Source organism: Miniopterus natalensis, chromosome 9, assembly GCF_054644295.1.
Source record: "Miniopterus natalensis isolate mMinNat1 chromosome 9, mMinNat1.hap1, whole genome shotgun sequence".
Classification (NCBI taxonomy): Eukaryota; Metazoa; Chordata; class Mammalia; order Chiroptera; family Miniopteridae; genus Miniopterus; species Miniopterus natalensis.
In genome coordinates this window covers 29,512,773-29,534,449 of record NC_142089.1, presented here as the reverse complement: position 1 = coordinate 29,534,449, position 21,677 = coordinate 29,512,773, and the positions used below count along the sequence as shown (strand labels likewise).

The 21,677-nt window shown below is 37.2% G+C and overlaps 1 protein-coding gene across 1 annotated transcript in view; it reads left to right on the top strand.

The window, feature by feature from the left end:
- FAF1 (Fas associated factor 1) overlaps positions 1 to 21,677 on the top strand; it is a 276,569-nt gene that overhangs the window by 199,977 nt on the left and 54,915 nt on the right. The gene's annotated exons all lie outside the window — the stretch shown is intronic.

The window sequence follows — 21,677 nt, the reverse complement described above, 5'->3', positions numbered from 1 at the left end:
ATATTGTCATTCACAAGTTACAATTGGACTTCCGTTTTTTTAAAAAGTCGTCATTGTATTTGGTTCATAAACATTTTAATCCCCAGCATTAAATTCTCTACCATTATATTTAATTAGATATAAGCTATTTGTTGTAGCTAAGATATGCTATTTATTAGTCACAATTATGAATTCCTTAACTTGCAAAGATTTCTTAAATGCAGGAATAACTAGAAAACCAAAACACATTGTTCTCACCTTTTTGCAGTAAGAGATATAGAACATTTCTGTTTAGTGTGTGTTCTGATGTTGTAATATATTATTGAACATTTAGAGAAAAATCTATGTTTTTAAATAATGTTTAGAAAAGGCAAGGCAACTAACATATAATCCTAGTAGTAAGTCTATTTTTTAATAATTCCAGTGAAGAAGGCAGGACATTCTGGACCAGTCCAGTAGAGTTGGTAATAGCTTAACTCTAGCATATGCTAATTGATGTAATCGCTTTATTGCACACATTCTTTTGCACAAATCCATATTCTCAGTAGGAAAAAAAATCCCTTTTCTAGCTGTCAGGGTGAATTTATTTAGTTCGTTAATCATAATATCTGTAAGTGATGAATAATTCTTCATATTTTGCCTATTTGCCTTTCCCATCTGAAATATATTTCGTGTTAATTACACACGTGGCCATAACATCCCGTGATGCTACTTTGGGTGTGTTAACACAATCATAATCACAGGCTGTTGGTTTATGAACAAGGAGATTAAATTAATTCATTTTAAGGCAAGTCTATTGTAGTTACCTAATTTAAGCGATTATAGAACAATTAGAAATTAAATCATCTTACTTGTCTTTTTATTATTTTGTGGCTCACTGAATTTTTGCTCATCACTCAGACTTTGTTTTATGTAAGCTGAATCTGAAAAGAAAGATGATTCTTCCCTTAAATGGGAAGCAAAAGAATGTTGAAGCAATTCCTTCATCTAATACTTCATTTCTTTAAGCAAATGGTTAGGAAATTTCATAGGATGACTTCGTTCTGCCTTGGAAATGTCTCCTGTTATACATAAATAAAGAACCTCTAGCACCTGTATTTGTTTAAATTAAATCAGGCTATTATGCACACTCAGTTAAAGGTGATGAAAAGCAGTGCCAAAAACAGATAAAAATGCAGCATCGAAGGTCTTTCATGAGGCAAAATACATAGACTGGAGACTTGGCTAAATCTTTTGCCATTCACTGGCAGTAAGGAATCTCCTCCTTTCCTTTTATCCACAACTTGATGGAGAAGGAAACACTCTTTCTAAACCATCTGTAGTGGCTAAGTTCAGCGGGCTACCTGCTGTTATTTTGTTCTATCCTCCATTTAATTCCTTAGTGCCTTTTATTTTACAATGACAAAAAATTTCAGTGTAGTTTCTTTTGAAAAACAGTGTTTGAGGGGTTTTTTTATGACTGGCAATCAACAGCCATGTAATTGCTTTGTTATGTTTTACTAAAGAAGTCTGTTAAGTAGCACAACTTTGATACACTAGTAATAAGAGTTTGCAGGTTACAGAGACACCTGTGGTGACCAAAGCGACAGAAGCTGCTTATTAGAAAGAGCCAGTACAGCTGTGTCCTATTAACTCCTTATGACACTTTTTTAAAACACAAAATAAAGGCCTTGTTTAAGGCTTTAGAGCTATTTCTCAATGAATTGCAGGACTGACTATGAAGTATGATAGGATATTTCAATTTACGTTTTTTAAAATGTGGCATCCCTTACTAAGTTTCTGTCATGAAAATAAAAAGAAGTGATATTAAAGACTGAACATAGAAATATCTAGGAATTCAATTTAATAACAGAAAGAATGTAACAATTTCTGGAATTTAAAATACTTGGCATCCTTATTTAAAATCAAATTCTATGTTACAAATTTAAAACTATTTAAAGGTAAGTTATTATATTTCTCTCTACAAAGTAACAAAACTATGTAGCTACTTTTTGTGTGCAGCTCCTCATTATTACTGTTAAGGCAAATGGGAAAATACACATCTTACAAATGTAAAATGAAAATTCATTGCCATGGTATATTCCTAAAAGAGAATAAAAGTGGATTTCCTTTTGACATGTGAAACTGTAAGGGAATTAATTAATTAGGCTGATGTAGTAGCCCCCAAAAAGGTTAACTTTAGTCAAGATTTCTTACTACCTATCATAGATTCATTTAAATAAAATTATCTAATTGAGTTCTATCTCTGTGGTCTCTTGGATTTTATCACCACATTTATCCAAAGGTGTTTGTCAGGAAAATTGATTGCACCATCCACTTAATGCTATTACCACTAACAAAACCTCAAACTTTTAATTCAATGGAAGACTGCTGCACTAATATTTATTCATCAGTGGGCTACATATCAAAAGTCATTATGCCATCATTTGTCTATTACCAGAAAGTTAAAATAGCACAGATTTATATTTGGAAATCGAGAAGAGATTTTTAGGCATCACAGATAAGATTGTTGCTGTGGTTTTCCTTTTATCTGTGGGTTGTTGTTGGTGTTTTATTCGGGGGTTTTTATGACAAATGTAAAAGTTTGGAAATGAATTTATGGTGGATTGCTTATCTGGTCCCATATCTGACTATTCTAGTTGAGGCTAATCATACAAATTTAGAGAATCCTGAGCCTGTAAGATACTTAGTCTGGATGCTTCCTTAGTGGTTTTCTGGGACTACCCCTGATATAATAGCCGGGGGAAATTGATGCCCAAGATGGGTAAGGACTTGCCAAGCAAATTTATTTTTGTTTAAGAAATACTCTGATTAAGCCTACAGAAGCATTAGTTCTCCACAATTTGCTGTGAATCTCTCACATGTGTAGAATATAAGTGAAGGATATTGAACTAAGTGAATGCTTTGGTAGGGTTACTAGAATGTCAACTGCTATTATGTTAAATTTCTTCATTGCACTAATAAACTCTAGTAAAAAAGAAACACTTCTATAGGATGTCACAACCCCTGTGATGTTGATAATTTTGGACTTCCCACCTCCAAAATGATTCTAATAACTTTCTAAGTTGAATACTTAAATTAACCAACCTATATCTGTATAAAGTGGATTACAATAATTTCTAGATTGATCTTGGAATATTCCAAATATGAATGAGACATCAGACTTTAGCTGTAATGATTATGTAATGATTCTTACAGTGCACATGCTCACTAAATTATGATCTAGAGGGTTTATTCATTTTATTTGTCTCATTAAACAAGGAACTGTACAAAATTTTAGGAGAAAGAAAATAAGTGTTTGGCAAATAAATGTATTGTATCCAGTTCCACCTGAGAATGTTGCTTGTACTTTCGGTATTGTATATCGAAATGGAGGTTTCTTTCTTGGGAAAATAAACAAGTCTCTTGGCTGCCATGTCTAGTTAGATTTCAGGGCCATTGTTTCTTTTTCTTTTTTTAAAATATATCTTTATTGATTTCAGAGAGAGGAAGGGAGAGGGAGAGAGAGAGATAGAAACATCAATGATGGGAGAGTCGTCATTGGCCAGCTGCCTCCTGCACGCCCCCGACTGGGGATCAAGTCTGTAACCTGGGCATGTGCCCTGACTGGGAATCGAACTGTGATCTCCTAGATCCTAGGTCGATGCTCAACTGCTGAGCCACGCCCGGCTAGGCAGGGCCATTGTTTCTTAAAGCAGTAAGCAGAAAGTCCTTGCTAGTCTTGAGAGGTGCTAGCAGGTATAATTTTCTAAATATCCATTTAAACAATGATACAGATGGAAGCAGTGAGATACAACTGTAAATGAAAGGCACGAAAGAGCTAAAAACAGATAGATAATAGTAAATAAGGAGATCCTACAAATCACTTCTGGAAGTGGCTAAAATATATTTTAAGAAAGGTATATTTCTTTTTTATTTATTTATTGAATAAACATCTAGTGAATGTTTACTATGAACCAGGGATTGTGCTCTGCAGTGAGGATTAAAAGTTGAAAAAGATGCAGTGCTAATACTCAGACACTTGTGGTCTAGTAGGCAGGACAGACATAGCACTAATACGTAATATGAAGTATGTACAAGGTGCTTTGAGAGTATAAATGAGCTTCATAGTGAGTTACTCTACCTGAGGGGCCCGGGAAGGACTGGAGAGAGCACACACACAAAGATGAAATTAGACTTTTACTCCTAATCAGAGGTTTTTATATTAGCAGTATTCCCAGTTTATTGGGTTGCAGATATTTGTTATTTTTACAAAAGGATATGGGCATTTTAAACCTTATCTACATTAGGTATCTAAAATGGAGGGTCAGTAGTTTACATAACTGTGGAAGAGAGGAAAAAATAAAAGGATCTGGCCAGCTAATATATTCCTGTATGTCTGAACCAGACTGAGGATTAGGGTCAACCACCTGGGATGGACAGATCTCAAGAAGTTGTTCTGTTAATGATTCATCCCAGTTTTGGCATATGCTTGCAGACAAGTATGGAGCAGAGATCAGATACTCTTTTGAATTATAATATGTGGAAAACCATCACGGATTTAATTAATACAATAAAAGTACTTTTAGCACAATATATTCATAGTGAATGAATTCTTGGGCTATGAAAGAATAATTTCTTAAAATTCAAGGCAGATATCACTCTGGGAAGCCTTGCCTCTCTCCATCCTTCTCTGGCCTCATTCTGGGTAAAATGCACATTTCATAATGCTTCCATATATCCCTATACTAACTGTATCAGTGGCACTCATTACATTGTATGGTTTTTCTCTATGTCTCAATTGTCAGCTCCCCAAGGGAGCCATGTCTGTAATCTCAGTGTGTTGCACAGTGCCTTTTTAAAAGTAAATATTATACTTATATGCATAAATGCATAACCCATGGACACAGGCAATGATATGGGGAAGGCCTGGGGGTAGGGTGGATGCAGGGTGGAGGGAATCAATGGGGGGGAAGGGGAGCATCTGTAATACTTTCAACAATAAAGATAAATTTTTAAAAATAAATAAAAATAAGTGTTATAGTGATAAAAAGCACAAACACAAATAATCTCTAATAGGCTTATTGAAAAATAAGACAGCCCAGCCAGGCGTGTCTCAGTGGTTGAGTGTCGACCTAGGATCCAGGAGATCGCCGTTCAGTTCCCGGTCAGGGCACATGCCCGGGTTGCATGCTTGCAGCCGATCAATGACGACTTTCTTATCATTGATGTTTCAGCTCTCTCTCTCCCTCTCCCTTCCTCTCTGAAATCAATAAAGATATATTAAAAAATAAAAACAAATAAGACAGACCAACTTGGGTAGTGGAAAGAGCAGTGGAAATGCTGCTGTGTCCCTCTAATTGTGTGATCTTCCCCCAGAGTCATTAATAGGACTAATAAAGCACAAACTCATTCTCTTTTCAGATTGAACTAAAAATATCCACACTGGGCACCATATCTTCTGCTGGCCCTGTAGTACCCAAGGATATTTTGGCTTGTGCTCATGTGTTCTGGGTACCCGTAGGCCATCTGGAAAGAGACTTGAAATCCACCCTAGATGAATTCATCCAGTGGTTCCAGAGTTTCTTCCCCAGACTCACCAAGTCCCTACCATACCCCTGATGCAACTGGCCTCTCAGATTGCATCATTCTGGGATGGTACCCTGAGCCTTCTGCAGTGGTCGTGGCATTGATTAAATAAAATGTCCATGGGACCAGAATGCTACACCAGCTATATGGTGACATATGCCCAGCAGCCAGCCAGTTCCCTTTGGGCACCGTCGGAATGAAATACAGATAGCACTATATAAAACAATAACACAGTAAAAAGCATTAATTTGCTTTCCTCTACTAGACGTTTGCTGGGTACATGGGAACATTGGCACATGAGTGCCCTCAGTGTTAAGCTGTAGGTTCTAGGCTGAAGTTGCTTTGTCAAAGAAAGTCACATAACATTATTGCAGAGTAACCACCAGTAATAAGTGAGTTAGCAGGTATCTCTTGTTCTGACAAGGAGAGCCTACAGGGCAGATGTCTCCATTAGTCCGTCCAGTATAGGTACTTGTTTAGATTATCTAATTCTAAAAGACTTAAACGTTGAATTGACGAGGATAATGCCAACTGGGTAACCAGCCAGCTGTGAGTTCTGAAGAATGAGTTGCCGATATGCGAAGAAGTTCCTGAGGTGAAAATGCCTCACACATCAGCGCACGTGCTACAAAGTGTTAAACCAGGCATTTGCACACCATTTCTAAGCAGCGTTCAGAGTAGCTGCAAACTGTTCCCGAGGAATTGCTGACAGTGCCTGAGTTGCACAGTTTGCTTGTAACATGTACGTAGCATTGTATTAAATTTTGCATTCACAGTACCAGTGTTCACAGACAGAATTCTATTGCCTGTCAATATTAGCTTTTGAACTTAATACCCTTGGGTGCAGTATTTCAGGTAACTGTAAACTGCCACTGCTGTGCTGACAGGTACTTGTTAGCCTTAATATTCAATGTAGTTTTCTGCACTACTTAATCTCTGGCAAGAGTTAATTGACTTAAAGTTCGTATTATTAGTAGCTGTCTTCTCCTGCACTTTCCATCTCGGTAATTAGCCATATTCACAGTGGCTTACCCTTAATTCCAAACTAGTCAGTGGTTCATGCCTGGCTGAAGCCTAGCTGACCATGTTACTCTAACCCTACTCCCATTTGATCCAGCAAATATAGCCCAGGTGTGGGGTCTGTATGGGAGACTCAAGGAGTGTTAATTTATAACTGCTAGCTTAGAGCAGATATGGATTCTGCAGAAGTCGCTGAGAAACAGATGGACATGTTGTGGTCAGGGAACTAAGACTTCCAGAGAGCCTTTAGTGCCAGACTTCCATGATTTCCCCCAAACTTCTTTATTCCCGGTTTGCTACGTTTTCTTTCCAAGACTTTAAAAGGAAATGTATTGCTATCCTAAACATCCCAGGTCAAGGGCTTAATTACTGCTTTAAAATAAAGGTTCCAAAACACCGGGAGAGTTTGTCGTTTTCTCCCTGGTTGGTTTTGTGAGGAGGGAGAGACGGTGAGGAGGAACCCCTCCTGTTCCGTGATTACATCCCACCCGCTCATTTTCTCCTTTTCTCCTCCGCTTTTGATTTTTAGTGGCAGTCTTAACAGAATGTCAAGATCAATTTGCAGCATGGTTTAACTCAAGGTTTGCGTTCTGCCAGCAGCAATTGTCCCTGCAAACAATGCCGTGTGTTCTTGTAACTTCAGAAGCTTTTAGAAGGATCATGGCAAGGGCAGCATCTAATGACTTTATTAGTGTAGGGTTTCAAATGGGCTCAGTAATTGTTCATATCTCTTTGTCAGCAAGTCATAATTACTGCTCAGCATTGTCCAAGGGTGCACTTGTGAATAGTTTCCTAATAGTACTGAAAGGAAGGGAAAGAGGGGAATGATAAAAGGTGATGGCCTCTTATGATTGAGAACAAGCCAGCCTGTATATAGATGATGCTAAACTGTTTATAATACATTCTTTCTTCTTTTTAAAATAGAAGATTATCCTTTTAAAAATGTTCTTTGAAATAATTTTAAATTACCAGTTTATAAGCCTTTTTTACTCTGATGTATTTAACTCAGATACAATAGTTGATGTGTTTTCACAGTCTAGGTGGAAACTGTTGTTAGAAAAGAACAGTACAAAGGTGATACTGTTGACAAAATAGTTCAAAAGAACAGCATTGTAAATTTTTATCAAATCTTATTTTTCTCATGTACTGTATCTTTCCTGTTTTACTTCATTGGTATTCTGCCCCTACTAGTTTGTGATGATCTAGTCAGAGTGACCTTAGTGGGGTGTAGCTAAGGAATCATTTTCTGCCTATTTCACCAGTAAAGGCAGCTTCTTTACCCTTGGAACTCTCCTCCAAGCTCATGTCATTTGTGACAGGAGCTTCTGTGAGAGTATGATTTGCTAAGAGTAAGACTGTCATTGCTGCTTTTTTAAAAGCCAAAACACATAACAACTGAACCATTAATTAAGCACCTACTGTGTGCCAGGCACTATATGCATGAACTCATTCAACCCTTGCTCTGTACACTACCTCATTTAACCACAGTTCTGAAAAGTAAGTTGCAAAGGTTCAGTTTCACATATGAAGAAACTATTTTTGGCTCAAAGAGGTTCTGTAACTTACCCAAGGTCATGCAAATGGCTGTACCAGATGTAAATCCCAAATCTACCTATGCTTTTCTGCTACATAGTGTTTTGTTTACCATGACCTTGCCAGACTAGATTATTCATCAACAAAAATGTACTGAATAGCCCGGCTGGTGTGGCTAAGTGTTTGAGCATCAACCCATGAACAGGAGGTCACTGCTTCCATTCCGTCAGGGCACATGCCTGGGTTGTGGACTCGATCCCCAATGAGAGATGTGCAGGAGGTAGCCAGTCAATGTTTCTCTCTCATTGATGTTTCTATCTCTCAATCACTCTCCCTTCCTCTCCGTAAAATCAATAAAAACATTTAAAAAAAAAAAAAAAGGTACTGAATAACTGTGTGCAAAGCCCTGCGGGAGATATAAGAAAACTATAAAACATGAACGTTCTGCTCAGGGAACAAGTAAACCTGCCCCCCCAATTCACCAAATGTTAGAACTGGGGGTAGAATCTTCTTTGTCAGTGTCCAGTTTGCAGCCGTCCAGGCATTTCCCCCTGTGCAGGTATACCTCGTTTTATTGCACTTTGCTTTATTACACTTCACAGACTTTTTTTTTTACAAATTGAAGGCCAGGCCCTCCACTAGCAAAAAGATTACAACTTTTGCTTTATTGCAATATTCTTTATTACAGTGGTCTGGAACTGAACCAGCAATATCTCTGAGGTATGCCTGCAGTATACTTAGCTGATGTATATACTCCCTGACTGAGTACTGCTAGGGAGAGTGAAATGAGATCTTCAAAAGATAGTATGTTTTTGATCTACTGTAAAAGCTGAGAAAGGTTTTTGCTATAGCGCTTCTTTGAATAGAGAGCTTCTGTGACCTTCTCCCTTTTGGCTCTAGTTTTGGCCTTGGAATTATGTAGAATAAGCCTAACTTCTCTTCTGCATGACAGTGCTTTATCAGCTTAACCACAGCTATCTTGTTTGCCCTAAGTTTCTTGCCTTTTCTCACCAAGTATGCTTATTTCTTTCCATTGTTCCCCATATGATAGGATGTCTAGACTCAGCCCATTCTAAAGGTGCTAGAATCAAGCATGGTGCTCCAGAGGACACTCTTGCTGCTGTGTTCACTTCTATTCTATAATTTTATTATTGGCTCCTGTTAAACTGGGGAGTCAGTTAAAACCCCCTATAGTTTTTCAGGTAGGAGGCTGCCCAGAATGAGCTGGGTCTGAGTCCTTATTAAACCAGATCTCTGCCTTTCTCTAGTAATATAATTGATTGACAAGATCTTTTGAAATTCAGATTCTGTTAACTCTCCCAAGTTTTATCACTCATAAATGATACCTTAACTTCTTATCATCTCTTGTCATCATTCTTGATAATCCTCTTAGTTCCTAGACATGTCCAACTCCAGAAAATTTTTCTTTTTCTCCTTATTTACCACACTTGAATGTGGTCATCAACAGAAAATATATCACCTTATATATTTTGATTTCAAACACCTGGCTCTGACCAACACTTCCTATCACATGCTCAAGTATCAGCAGTGCTAATGTTTGTGATCTCATAATACCATCCAATCTATGGATACCCCCCCCACACTTGACTTTATTCACCCTTTCCTGTCTCCAGTCTTCATTTCTCTCCTTGTCCTATTTAGATTTCAAGGTCTGCCATTACCACTTCCTTGTATACTTGAAACTCCCTCTCCACTGTCTCCCTCCATTGTGCTCATTTTGTTGAACCCAGTTATTTGCTTTCTCTATACCTGTGCGCTTGCAGTTGAACTGAGTGGAGAAAATTGCACTGAAACAGTTCCTGTTCCTCTCTATTCCCCTTCCCAGCTTCCCTCACTGGTTGATTGAGAAAACAGACGTCATCAGGCAGAAATGACCTTAGTATTCTGTTCTTTGAGTTTCCATGTACATGTCTCCTCTTTCGAAAGGCCTGGTGAGCCTTTCTAGGGAGGGCTTCCCCGCCATTATTCTCTTTCATAGTACTCACACACCTAGAACTTTTCATCATAAGCTATTACTTTTGCTTAATAAAAATTTTATTTTCTAATTCTTCCACTGGGATATAAGCTTCATAAAAGCAAGAATCGCATCAGTCTTTTTCACTTGTATTTCTTACTACAATCTCAGTGATTATTTGTTGGATATTATAAGAATGCTTGACGGCCTAATGGCTAAGAGTATGGGTGAGTTTTGGATTCAGTCAGACGAGGACTGGAATTCTAGCCATGCTACTAGGCCAACACAGTGATGCTGGCAGGCTGCCGAAACCCTCTAAGTTGCAGTTTCTGTATCGGAAATGGCGATAAAAAACCATATCCCTCAAAGTTATTAGAATTGAATGACATAATTGATTTTTTAAAGTCTGGCACCATATATACGTGTGTGTGTGTGTGTGTGTGTGTATTTGATTTCTTTGTCTCCGACATTTATGAAAATGTTGATAGGACAAAGCCAAGTGGTAAACTATTTGAGGTCACTCTCAATTTGGTTGCAGTCTACAGGTTCAATTTTCTGGTGACAAAGAATTTATCTGACTTAGCCTGAATTTCTGAATCTTATCCTGAAGACTTTTAGATGCTTTGTCATATGCCTTACTGAATTCCAGCTAGTTGAAGCTTATGAAATGCTCCGGAGTTCTCAGCCTAGTAACCTCGTGGTTAGTTGGGCTTGTTGTGTTCTTAATAACCCATGCTACCTCCTAGTCATCACTAATGTATGCTAAGTGTTCATACACCATTGTCTAAGTGACTTTTCTAAATTGTTTTTTAGGGGACTGAGATCAAGTTTACTGGTCTGAACTTTTTGAAAATCAGGGTATTTACTTTTCTTTCTTTAGGAAAGCAGATTCCTCAGATAGTAGCACTTCCTATTATCATTCATTCTTGCTTTTTGCTGTCCCATTTGTTCAACTACCTACCCATTTCTTTATCCAGTAAAGTATCCATTAAGCATTTACTGTACCCTATTGCTCTCCTTATTTTCTCTTCTGCATATTTTTGCCTGTTTTTCCACTTAGCATTTATTATTTTCCTACTTTAAAAATGGGCGTAATAGCTACATACAAATAAATACAATATAAAACAGGAAAATGAAAATAAAATCAGATGAAGACCAATTAAAAGTGTCAAATAATGAGTATTTATAAACACTTGGGTTGACTCAAGTTTTGTACATAAACACTGAATACAGCTCTGTAATTGTGGCAGCTAAAGGAGAAAAAAGGAAATGTAATAGGCATATCCTCATTTATTAGTTTGGCCATCTAATATATATTTATTGAGTTTCTGTTATTTGCCAGTTACTTTAGCCTTGAGTTTATAGTTTATCATTTACAGTTCTGAATGAAGGAAGCCTAATAGTTCATCTCAAGATTTCCTGGAACTAGACTTAGTCTGCTAACTTTGTAAATTATATAAATGTCTAATCACTATGTTGTATAACTCATATAACATTGTATGTCAACTGTAATTGAAAAATTAAAAATAATTTTTAAAAGTGTTTTTAAAATTTCCTGGCACTGAATTCAAGGGAGGATTTTATTATATACTTTTCTGTTTGCGAGTCAATAGGTAACATAATAGACAATTCTTTTTCTACTGTTATTTTGCATAAGACAGATTATTTTAAACAGATGTTTCTTCTGCCAGCCCTCTGTAAAAAGCAGAGGGCTTTGTATTAAATCTTTTTTAGAATTATGGTAATTCTTTAGGGAGGTAGAAGAGGATACAGGAAGGATAAATGGTGATGGAAGGAGACTTGACTTGGGATGGTAAACACAATACAATATACAGATGATGTATTATAGAATTGTACATTTGAAACCTATATAATTTTATTAACCAATGTCACCCCAATAAATTCAATAAAAAAAATCATTTTGGGCACACACACACGCACAAAATATTTCTTTTTGATGATCTAACTCGTAACAGCTATAGAGCTCGAGGAAAGCCCTACCTAGTCAAGCTATTCATTCAACCCTGTCAAACATCAATTGTCTCAAGTGAGCCTTTGTCATGTGCTGGGTTGTAATTGATTCTTGCTTGAAATCTTTGATGAGTGACTGAAGTGCTAATGTCTGCTCTGTTGGTCATTTATCTTTTAAAGACTCTTTCTGTATATAAGATTTCTACTGGATAAAGCAATCTTGGTTGCTTGTTCTTGCTTTTCATTACTTTGAGAACTTCATGCCACTCCCTTCTGGCCTGAAGAGTTTCTGTTAAGAAATCTGATGTCAGCCTTATGGGGGGGTCCCTTGTAGGTCACTGCTTGTCTCTCTCTTTGCCCTTGACATTTGCCATTTTAATTATGATGTGTCTTGGAGTGGGTCTCTTTGGAGAGATTAACCAAAGAATTTATATGCATATATGCACAACCCAAGGATGCGAATAATGGTGTGGAGAGGGATTGGGGAGGGAGGTGGGGCAGGGTGGAATGGGTCATTGGGGGGAAAAAAGGGATGGCTGTAATATTTTGAACCAAAAAATTTAAATTAAAAAAAAAAGTCTAATGCTCTCCCACTTTTTTTTAATCTACTAGAATGATAGCTCTTTTCAAATACATAAGGAAATGTCAAGGTTCCAAGAGAAACTGACCAACTCTGAAATAAATGATGCTGGACATATTTTATATAATAATAAAATCACAATTTCGCAGCTGGCAAAAAATTAGAGAAAGTGACTTGTGAAAAAAAAATTCTTAACTTTAAATCTCTATCCTCAAGTAGGACATGATCTTATCATATGATGATGCTGATACATACTTTAGAAATTATACAACAGTGTAATACAGTGCCAAGCGTGGTGCTGAGTACAACTCCTTGTTTAGAGATATGAGTGATAATTGCTGTTATAACTTATTTTAGGAACCATTTGCCATAGTCTTAATTTTGGAGGGGAGGGGCAGAGAAAGGAAAACCAACTTTGACTCTGAAGCACATAAAAGAGAGGGAAAAGAAGTAATATTTGTTAACCCACAGACTAATTCTAAAAATAGGTATCATTATCTTCATTTTATATATAAGAAAGCTAAGGCTCACAAAGATTTAAGTTATCCAAAGAAACAACTAGAAGTGAAAAATCAGGTTTGTTTGACTCCAAAGTCTTTGTTCTTCCCACAGTATTATGCTGTTTGCAATAATTCCTGCTTTCTCTAATATGTTAACATCTGGATATTTTAAACCTCTTTTAACTCACAGTTTCAGTCAGTGGGTGGTGACAGGATGAAATTATGTAAAAACTGCAGTATGCTAAAAATCAAGAGGGAAGCTTCGTGTCATGAACTTGTGGACCAATGCCTGCTTACTTAGCAGGTCCAAATCACCTAGAGGTGGAAGCACAGTAAAAGAGCCTTGGAAACCATGGTAATTCACACCAATTGTTTTAATGAAACTTATTTCAGAAATAGTGGAAGAGGGAAAGGAAAGTGGTATGGTCAACATTGTCATTGTGGAGATAAAGGTTACTGAAGCATGAATTGGCCCATTCATGCAACACATGTATGTTAGTCACTAGGTGCTAGGAATGCAGAGATGATTCCTCTCATCCTAATCCTGTTCAAAAGCACCATCTTGGAACACAGAATTCTCCCTGACGTATAAGCACCCATTCCCTTCTCTGATTCCCTCCAGCACTTAGTCTGAACTACTAAAACTAGGCCCCAGTTATATAACATGTATGCTTCCTTTCTGGGGTCCTTGATTTGTTAAATCCAAAATATCCTTAGTGTCTTAAGGACAGAAACCATGTCTTGTCATGTATTTAGTGGGCCCTCATAAATACTGATTGTTTGGTAAAAGAACACAGAAGAAATATTACCTGGCATTTAACATAAATTTGCTCTCTTATGCAGTCCCTGGAAAATGAACCTTCTCTTCACATTTCCAGAGAAGGAATTTCTGTATTTGATAAGAGATTGAATTAGATGTTTTCTCTTATTTCTCCCAACTAAAATTTATATGGGGTATTTAAAATAAATGTTTATGTTCTTACTAGTGGTGAGAAAAAGAAAACCAATTATGTATTTATTATTATCATTCCTCCAAAAAGTTGGTATAAAGTAGTCCCTATAGATTAGCTTCAGCCCTGTCATTAAACTGTCAGTGCCTCAAAGCCTTTCCACTTGAGTGATTTCTAGATGACAATAAGGAAATAGATTAAGAAGTTATTTAGTTTGGTTTTTTATTTTAATCTTCATCCAAGGATATGTTTATTGATTTTTAGAGAGAGAGGAAGGGATAGAGAGAGAAAAGCATCAATGTGTGAGAGAAACATCTATTGGTTGCCTCCTGTACTCACCCTGACCAGGAATTGAACTTGCAACCTTTTGGTACATGGGACAATGCTCCAACCCACTAGGCAACCCAGCCAGGGCTAGTTATTTGTTTTGTTTTTTTTTTAGAGAGAGAGAGACAGACAGGCAGACATTCATTTGTTGTTCCAGTTATTTATGCATTCATTGGTTGATCCTTTTATGTGCCCTGACTGGGGATGGAGCCCCCAACCTTGGCGTATCAGGATGACATTCTAACCAACTGAGCTACCCGACCAGAAGTTATTTAATTTTTTAAAATTCTGTCCACTAATCTATTGAGATAATTTGACAGTTTACTATTACTGGAAAGTCTAAGCCTCAGAGAGTTAAGAGATGCTTTTGAGATGAAATCTACCCAAAATCTCATTCTGCGTTTTCTTAAAATTGCCTTTAATTTGGCTATGCTCTCTAACATTCATACACTATTTGCATTTGCGTGGAGAGGCCTTATGCCATCCTTTTATCAAACAATTTGATAATATGTATCAACAGTCATTAAATGATTCTACCTTTTTACCCTGTAATTCCACTTCACAGACTTGTTTTTCTAGGGATGTAATTCAGGGTATTTATCCTAGTATTCTTTATAATAAAATAAAAAAAATTAAGAAAAACTAAAAAAAAAAAAATCTGCTCTAAGTGAATAGTTATAAATATGACAATGTATACATCTACACAATGGAATATTATTCAACCATTTCATTACTGTTGTGTAGAAGGCTAAAAATTGTATCCACCCAGACAAAGATTATCACAGAAAAAGATATACTTGAGCAAAAGACTGATAAAAAATAGACAAATGTGATTAACATTGTATTTAAAGTTTATGGAATTGATATTACATGCAGTTTTTCTTTATTTTTATAAGGGAATTACTATCTTTCAAATTTCATATTTCATGATTGGCTAATATATTCACATTAGTCAAGACTCAAAAGGCGTAAAAAGGTATGTAATGAAAAGTCTCCTACTTACCCCTCTCATTTATTTTCCCCAGAGGCGATGTTATAAGTTTCTTATTTATCCATCCAGAGATTATTTTACATATAAACAAGCTAATACACTATATTTATTTTCCCCCAGTTTTACACAAATGGTAAACCACTAATAGCCTGCTTTTCCCATTAACATTATATCTTAAATATTATTCCATATCAGTTCATAAAGAACTCTTTATATTTTATGACTACATAGTATTCGTATATCTGTAGACTAAATTCCCAGATGCAGAAGTGCTGGTTTAAGAGTATAGGTGCATTTTTAATTTTAATAGATATTGGCAAATTGCCCACAGGTAGTTGGTACCAATCTCACTCTTATTAACGGTATGCAGCAGTGCCTATTTTTCCTATAACTTTGTCAATGCAAGGTATTACCAAATTTTGTTACCTTTACTAATCTAACAGATAAAAAAGCTTTCTTGCCTGACCAGAGTGGCTCAGTTGGTTGAGTGTCATTCATCCTGTGCACCGAAAGGTTGCTGGTTAGATAGGGCACATGCCTGGGTTTTGGGTTTGATCTCCGGTTGGGGCACGTACTGAAGCAGCTGATCAGTGTTTCTCTCCCTCTCTCATTCTCTCTCTCTCTCTCTCTCTCTCTCCCCCTCTCCCTCTCTCCTCCCCCTCCCCCTCTCTCCTCCCCCTCCCCCCTCTCCCCCCTCTGTCTGTCTTTTACGCCCACTCCCCCAAGTATGTTCTTGGGTAAGGATTTTTTTTTTTTAACATTTTTTTGGTGTAGCTTTCATTAGGAGTTAACACATTCTGAGTTACTTTGAGTGTCTTTTCAGTGTTTCTGAGCCATTACTGTTTCCATTTCTGGAAGCTGTCTTTTATATTGTTTGTTGATCTTTTCCTCATTGTTTTGTTAGAGTTCTTTATATACAGGAGTGGGCAAAAGTAGGTTTACAATTGTGAGTATGTGAAACACAATTTATTCTTATATTATTATTAATTAATTATTGTATTATTTTCCATATGAACAACTGTAAACCTACTTTGGTCCACTCTTGTATTAGGGATACTAGCCTTTTTTCTGTGGTTTGAAATTCAGAATTTTTCCCTCTGTTTATCATTTATCTTTTGTCCTTGTTTTGATATTTTTTTTACCATGTAAAAATAGTCAAAATTACCAACTTTGACTTTCATAATTCACTCTGCTCCAGCTATACTAACCTTCTTGTTTCCGTTTGTGTGTTTTTTAATTCTTACCCTAGGATATAATTTTATTGATTTGAGAGAGAGAGAAAGGGAGACAGAGAGAGAAAGAAACATGGATCAGTTGCCCCCCCTGCCTGCCCTGATGGGAGGTGGAACCTGCAACCTGGATATGTGTCCTGCTGGGAATAGCACCTGCCATCTTTTGGTGTATGGGACAGCGCTCCACCAACTGACTGCGCTGGCGAGGACCTTCTTATCTTTCACTGTGCTAGATGCTTTTCTCTCTCTTTTTTTTTAATCCTCACCCAAGGATATTTTTTCCATTGCTTGTCAGAGAGAGTGGAAGAGGGAGAGAGAAAGAGAGAGAGAGAAGGGGGGGGAGAAACATGGATGTGAGAGACATGCATCGATTGGTTGCCTCCTGCTCGCGTGCTGACCGGGGCTGGGAATTGAACCTGCAACCGAGGTACATGCCTTTGGCTGGAATTGAACCCGGGACCCTTTGGCCAGCGGGCTGACGCTCTAACCACTGAGCCAAACCGGCTAGGGCTGTGCTAAATACTTGTCCATTTGCTGTTCTCTCTGCCTTGAATTCTCTTCCTGGAGATATGTGTTGTGTTTCCCTTCCTCCGCCACTTTGAGCCTTTGATCAAACATCAACTATTCAGTGAGACTTGCCCTGACTTCTTATTTTATGTTGCAACCTCCCTTCCCCTGCTTTGTTTTTGCTCTGTCACCTGGAGCTCATATTCTTTAGAGGTTTCTGTTTATTTGTCTCATATTTGATCGCAGCTCATCTATATAAATGAAACAAGTGAGAATTAACATCTTCAACGTGGTAAAATCACCTCAGTAGACTGGACACTTGGTCTAGTGAAGCTGCCATTGCCCAAAACATTTTGGGGACAACTTCTTTCAAAACAGCCTTCAGAAGCAGCTTAAAGCCTTACAAGGAAAGCAATCCTATGTCCTGAAAGCAGTGCTTTTTAAAGTGTAGTCCATTAACCCAGAGTGAGGTTAGCAGTTTATTAAAAAAGCAGTTTCCCGGGCCTTACCCCAGATTTATTGACTCAGTCTCTGAGGGAATGGGGCTGAGGACCTTGCCTTTCTTAAAATATGTCTTTATTGATTTCAGAGAGACAGAGAGAGAGAGAAACATCAATGATGAGAGTCATTGATTGGCTGCCTCCTGCACGCCCCCGCACACCAGGGGTCAAGCCCACAACCTGGACAAGTGCCCCAACCAGGAGTCGAACCTCAATCTCATGGATCATAGGTCGATGCTCAACCGTTGAGCCATGCCAGCTGTGCAGGAACTTGCCTTTTAAATAAACTTGTGATTCCTAGACCATTAAAGCTTGAAGATCACTGCGTGTATAGTCAGTGCCCCTAGCTTAGTCATGTACCTTGTTTACCTAACTCAGTTTGAACCAAAGACTTAAGACTATTTCCAAAATTCAAAGCCACTGTCAAAGAACAAACAGGTATGTCCCAGGGGTGCTTAAGATCATTCCTAATGGAGGAGCTCCAGAAATGAGCTGAAGGATGGGATGAGTGTGCAGATTGTGGAAATGATGTTGTAAGAGACAAAACTCTTTGGCTAGCCTGGTTTGCGTATGTCTGGAACCTCACTTCACACATTAAAGGACCTTGCCTTCAATTTCCCTATTAAAGGGAAAGGGGAAAAAAGAAGAATTGTGTGTTGGAAAATAGGTAGATGATCTCTAAGATACTTTATCTTATGTTCTGGTTTTTCTACCTATGTACATAAATATGAATGAACAAACACATGAATGAATATGTGTAAGTAAGGAGGCTTATTACTATAGTAAAAAGTACTGGTTTGGTTTGTTACCAAACTGGCTTCAAAAGAAGTAGTATAAGGTTAGCAGCTGTAGCTAAGGAAGTATATACAAAAGACTTGCCTCAAACTATGAGAAGTCCTATAGCACTGCTGGCCATGAATTTCTTCTGCTCAGTAAACTTGCTTTGGAGAAGTGATTCACACGTTATCAGAAAGATATTTAATGGGTTTAATGACTCAGGAGTAAGCAGCCTCAATTTCATCAGTTGTTATTACCTAGTCACGTTTTCTGATTCTTCCTGATTCAGTTTTACATGATCTCACTCATATGTGGAATCTAATAAACAAGGTAGACTGAGGAACAAAATAGATCCAGAGACATGGAAACATGGAACAGATGAAGGTGGGGGTGGGGGAGTGGGTGGGGAGAGGTTAATCAAAGAACTTATATGCATATATGCATAACCCATGGGCACAGACAATAGCGGGGGGGGGGGGGGCAGATGCAGGGTGGAAGAATCATGGGGGGAAAAAAGGATATCTGTAATACTTTGAACAGTAAAGATAAATAAAAATTTCTTTTTTAAAAACAGTAAGCAGCCGGAAACTTTGATGTTGATTCTTGATTATAAAGTAATCAACATTACTAAACAGAGATGTATTAAAAAGAAAAAAGTAATTTTAGTTTCATATCCACTTTCAAATATGTGAATTTTTTTAATATTGCAGAGATTGCACAACTGTGGCATCTTTAATTGTATTTTCTTACTTTCCAAATATCAATACCTGCTCTTTCATTCTCTGAATGAAAGTAAAACCAGTGACTGGTTTTATTTAGTCAACAATTCTTTGATGCTGTATCTTATGCAAAAACAATCTTTCAGTGTTGGCCCATCAGTGTAAGCTATCATTTTAATCCTGAAAGTTATTGTGATAAAAATGTTAAATATCATTATACAACTAAGAATAATAAAATAGGTACCAATTTTAAGGGACTACCAATTCTCAGTGTTTTCTATATCTTACAAGGATATAAGTGTTTTAAAGATGTGTTATTCCCGCTTTACATCTTGGGTGCCTTTAAACTTGTGGGAGTTGCACTGAAATGTAATATTCAGGAAGCCCCACAAATTTTGTGGCCTCCATTTTTTATCAAATGTGCCTTTTTTACATTGTCTAGTACAGAGTAGCTAGGTAGTAAATGTTTATGGAATTTCATCACCTTCCCCCTAAATTGGTTTCTTTTAGTATATATTTTATGTTGGAGCACAACTTAGTAAAAGTTAATGACTTATGTAATTATGACTTTGATTGAAAGAAACTAAGCTATATCCTGTTTTGAATTAAAATGAGATTACTTGTTCCCTTATCTGATTTATTAGTAATCCTGATTTCCATTAGCAAGTTAGAAAAGATCTATGCTGCCCAGCCAGGTTTGGCTCAGAGGTTGAGCGTCAACCTAGGATCCAGGCGATCAGGGTTCGATTCCCCGTCAGCGCACATGCCCAGGTTGCAGGCTTGACCCCCAGTCGGGGGCGTGCAGGAAGCAGCCGATCAGTGACTCTCCCATCATTGATGTTTCTATCTCTCTTTCTCCCTCTCCTTTCCTCTCTCTGAAATCAATAAAGATATATTAAATAAATAAATAAATGCCCTTGTCTTAAAAAAAATAAAAAATAAAAAAAGATCTATGCTTCAGAGACTGAAAATTTTACTAAGGGTTAATATATGCTAGCCATCCAATGCTCTGTTTTTTTCTCCCCAAACTTTTGATTAAAAGGTAAGATTTTATCTTAGATTTCTGATAGCAAGAACTGGTAAATATGATCTACTGATTATATTTTGTTTCTTTACCAAGGTTAAAGTTTTAGGCTTCCCACTCCCTAATTCCCCTACCCCCCAGAGACAAATGAGTTGCTTTGTTATACCTGATTTGTGATTAACTGTTTTTCTTTAATTCATTTTCTTAACTCTTCCTTTTTGTTCCCCCTACCTCCCTATCTCCGTTCCTTCATCCCTCATTTTACTCCCCTAGTGAGGGCATTTGTTCTTTGTCTTTTCATATTTGTCACTTTAGCTTTTGGTTTGAGAGGTTGATTAATCAACTTGTTATTCCCCAAATAGATCTGTGATGAGTAGGTTGTTTGATTTATTAAAAAATTTTATAATTAAAAAAACAAAGCCATTTCTCCTTGCCTCAGAACAGTTGCCTTTGCCTCCCCCCTTTGAGATTGAGATTGCAGGAATCCAATTGCTGTAGACACCATTTATCCCTTCATGACAACTCACCCTGAGCAACACCATATGCAGTTAGGGTGACAAACTTTGGTGCTGCTACTAAATGCAGTGGCATACTTACCTCTTCTAAAAGAAGAAAATACCGCAATTAAAAGAACCACATTTTTTCTCTCCCTTAAAACAACTTGTTTTTTTCCAAGTCTGTGTTTGTTCTGGTGTTTTGAACTGGATTTTTGCTGCTGGGAGTGTGCTGTGAATGCTAACATTGTGCTGGGAGTGATCTTTACAAGAAGCGGAGCCTCCAGCCATGAGAAAGATTTGATATCTGTGTTGTGAAGTTCTTGTAAATTGTAGTAGAAGGAATTGACAAGTAGGAGTTTTGTAATTTGTGGCTGTCCATTGCTCCTACAGGCTCCCAATAATTGCAGTTTGAAAATCTCAACGTACACATGATTCATATCTTAGGAAGGTTAATCGCATTAATTAAAGTTTTAACGTAGCCTCTCTTTGGTTAGAATAAATTGTTTGTTAAGACCACTAGGAAGCATCAACTGGCTGTGTGATCCCTGTATTTCTCAACTCCCTCCAAAACAGAACAGTTTACCTGGTAGAAAACCGATCACTTTGCTGTTTTTTTATGGTTAATTGAACAGCTGTATCTTTGAAGTCTACATCTCTCTTGAATACGTTGTGTGTAGTTTTGAAATTTGTGTTATGTATTATTTTAAACTCAATAAGATAACTACATTTTCATAATTTTTTTTCCTTCTAGCTCATTTTCACAAAAAGAATTTGCAAAGTACACAATTTTCAGGCAAAATTGTCTTGAAATTGAATTCATAAACCATTAAGCCTGCCTGCCTGCCTGCCTTCCTTTTTGAGGAGTATCTCCTTTAGTACTTAGTATCACTTGTGACGCTAGTTCTGTGATGGGCATCTACTGCCTGATATCCATTTAATCCATTAGTGTGAAAGCAGCAAGGACTTATTTTCTCCCTTTTGTAGGAAATGACATTCTTTGTTTTTGGTTGTTTCATTTGTTTTTTGA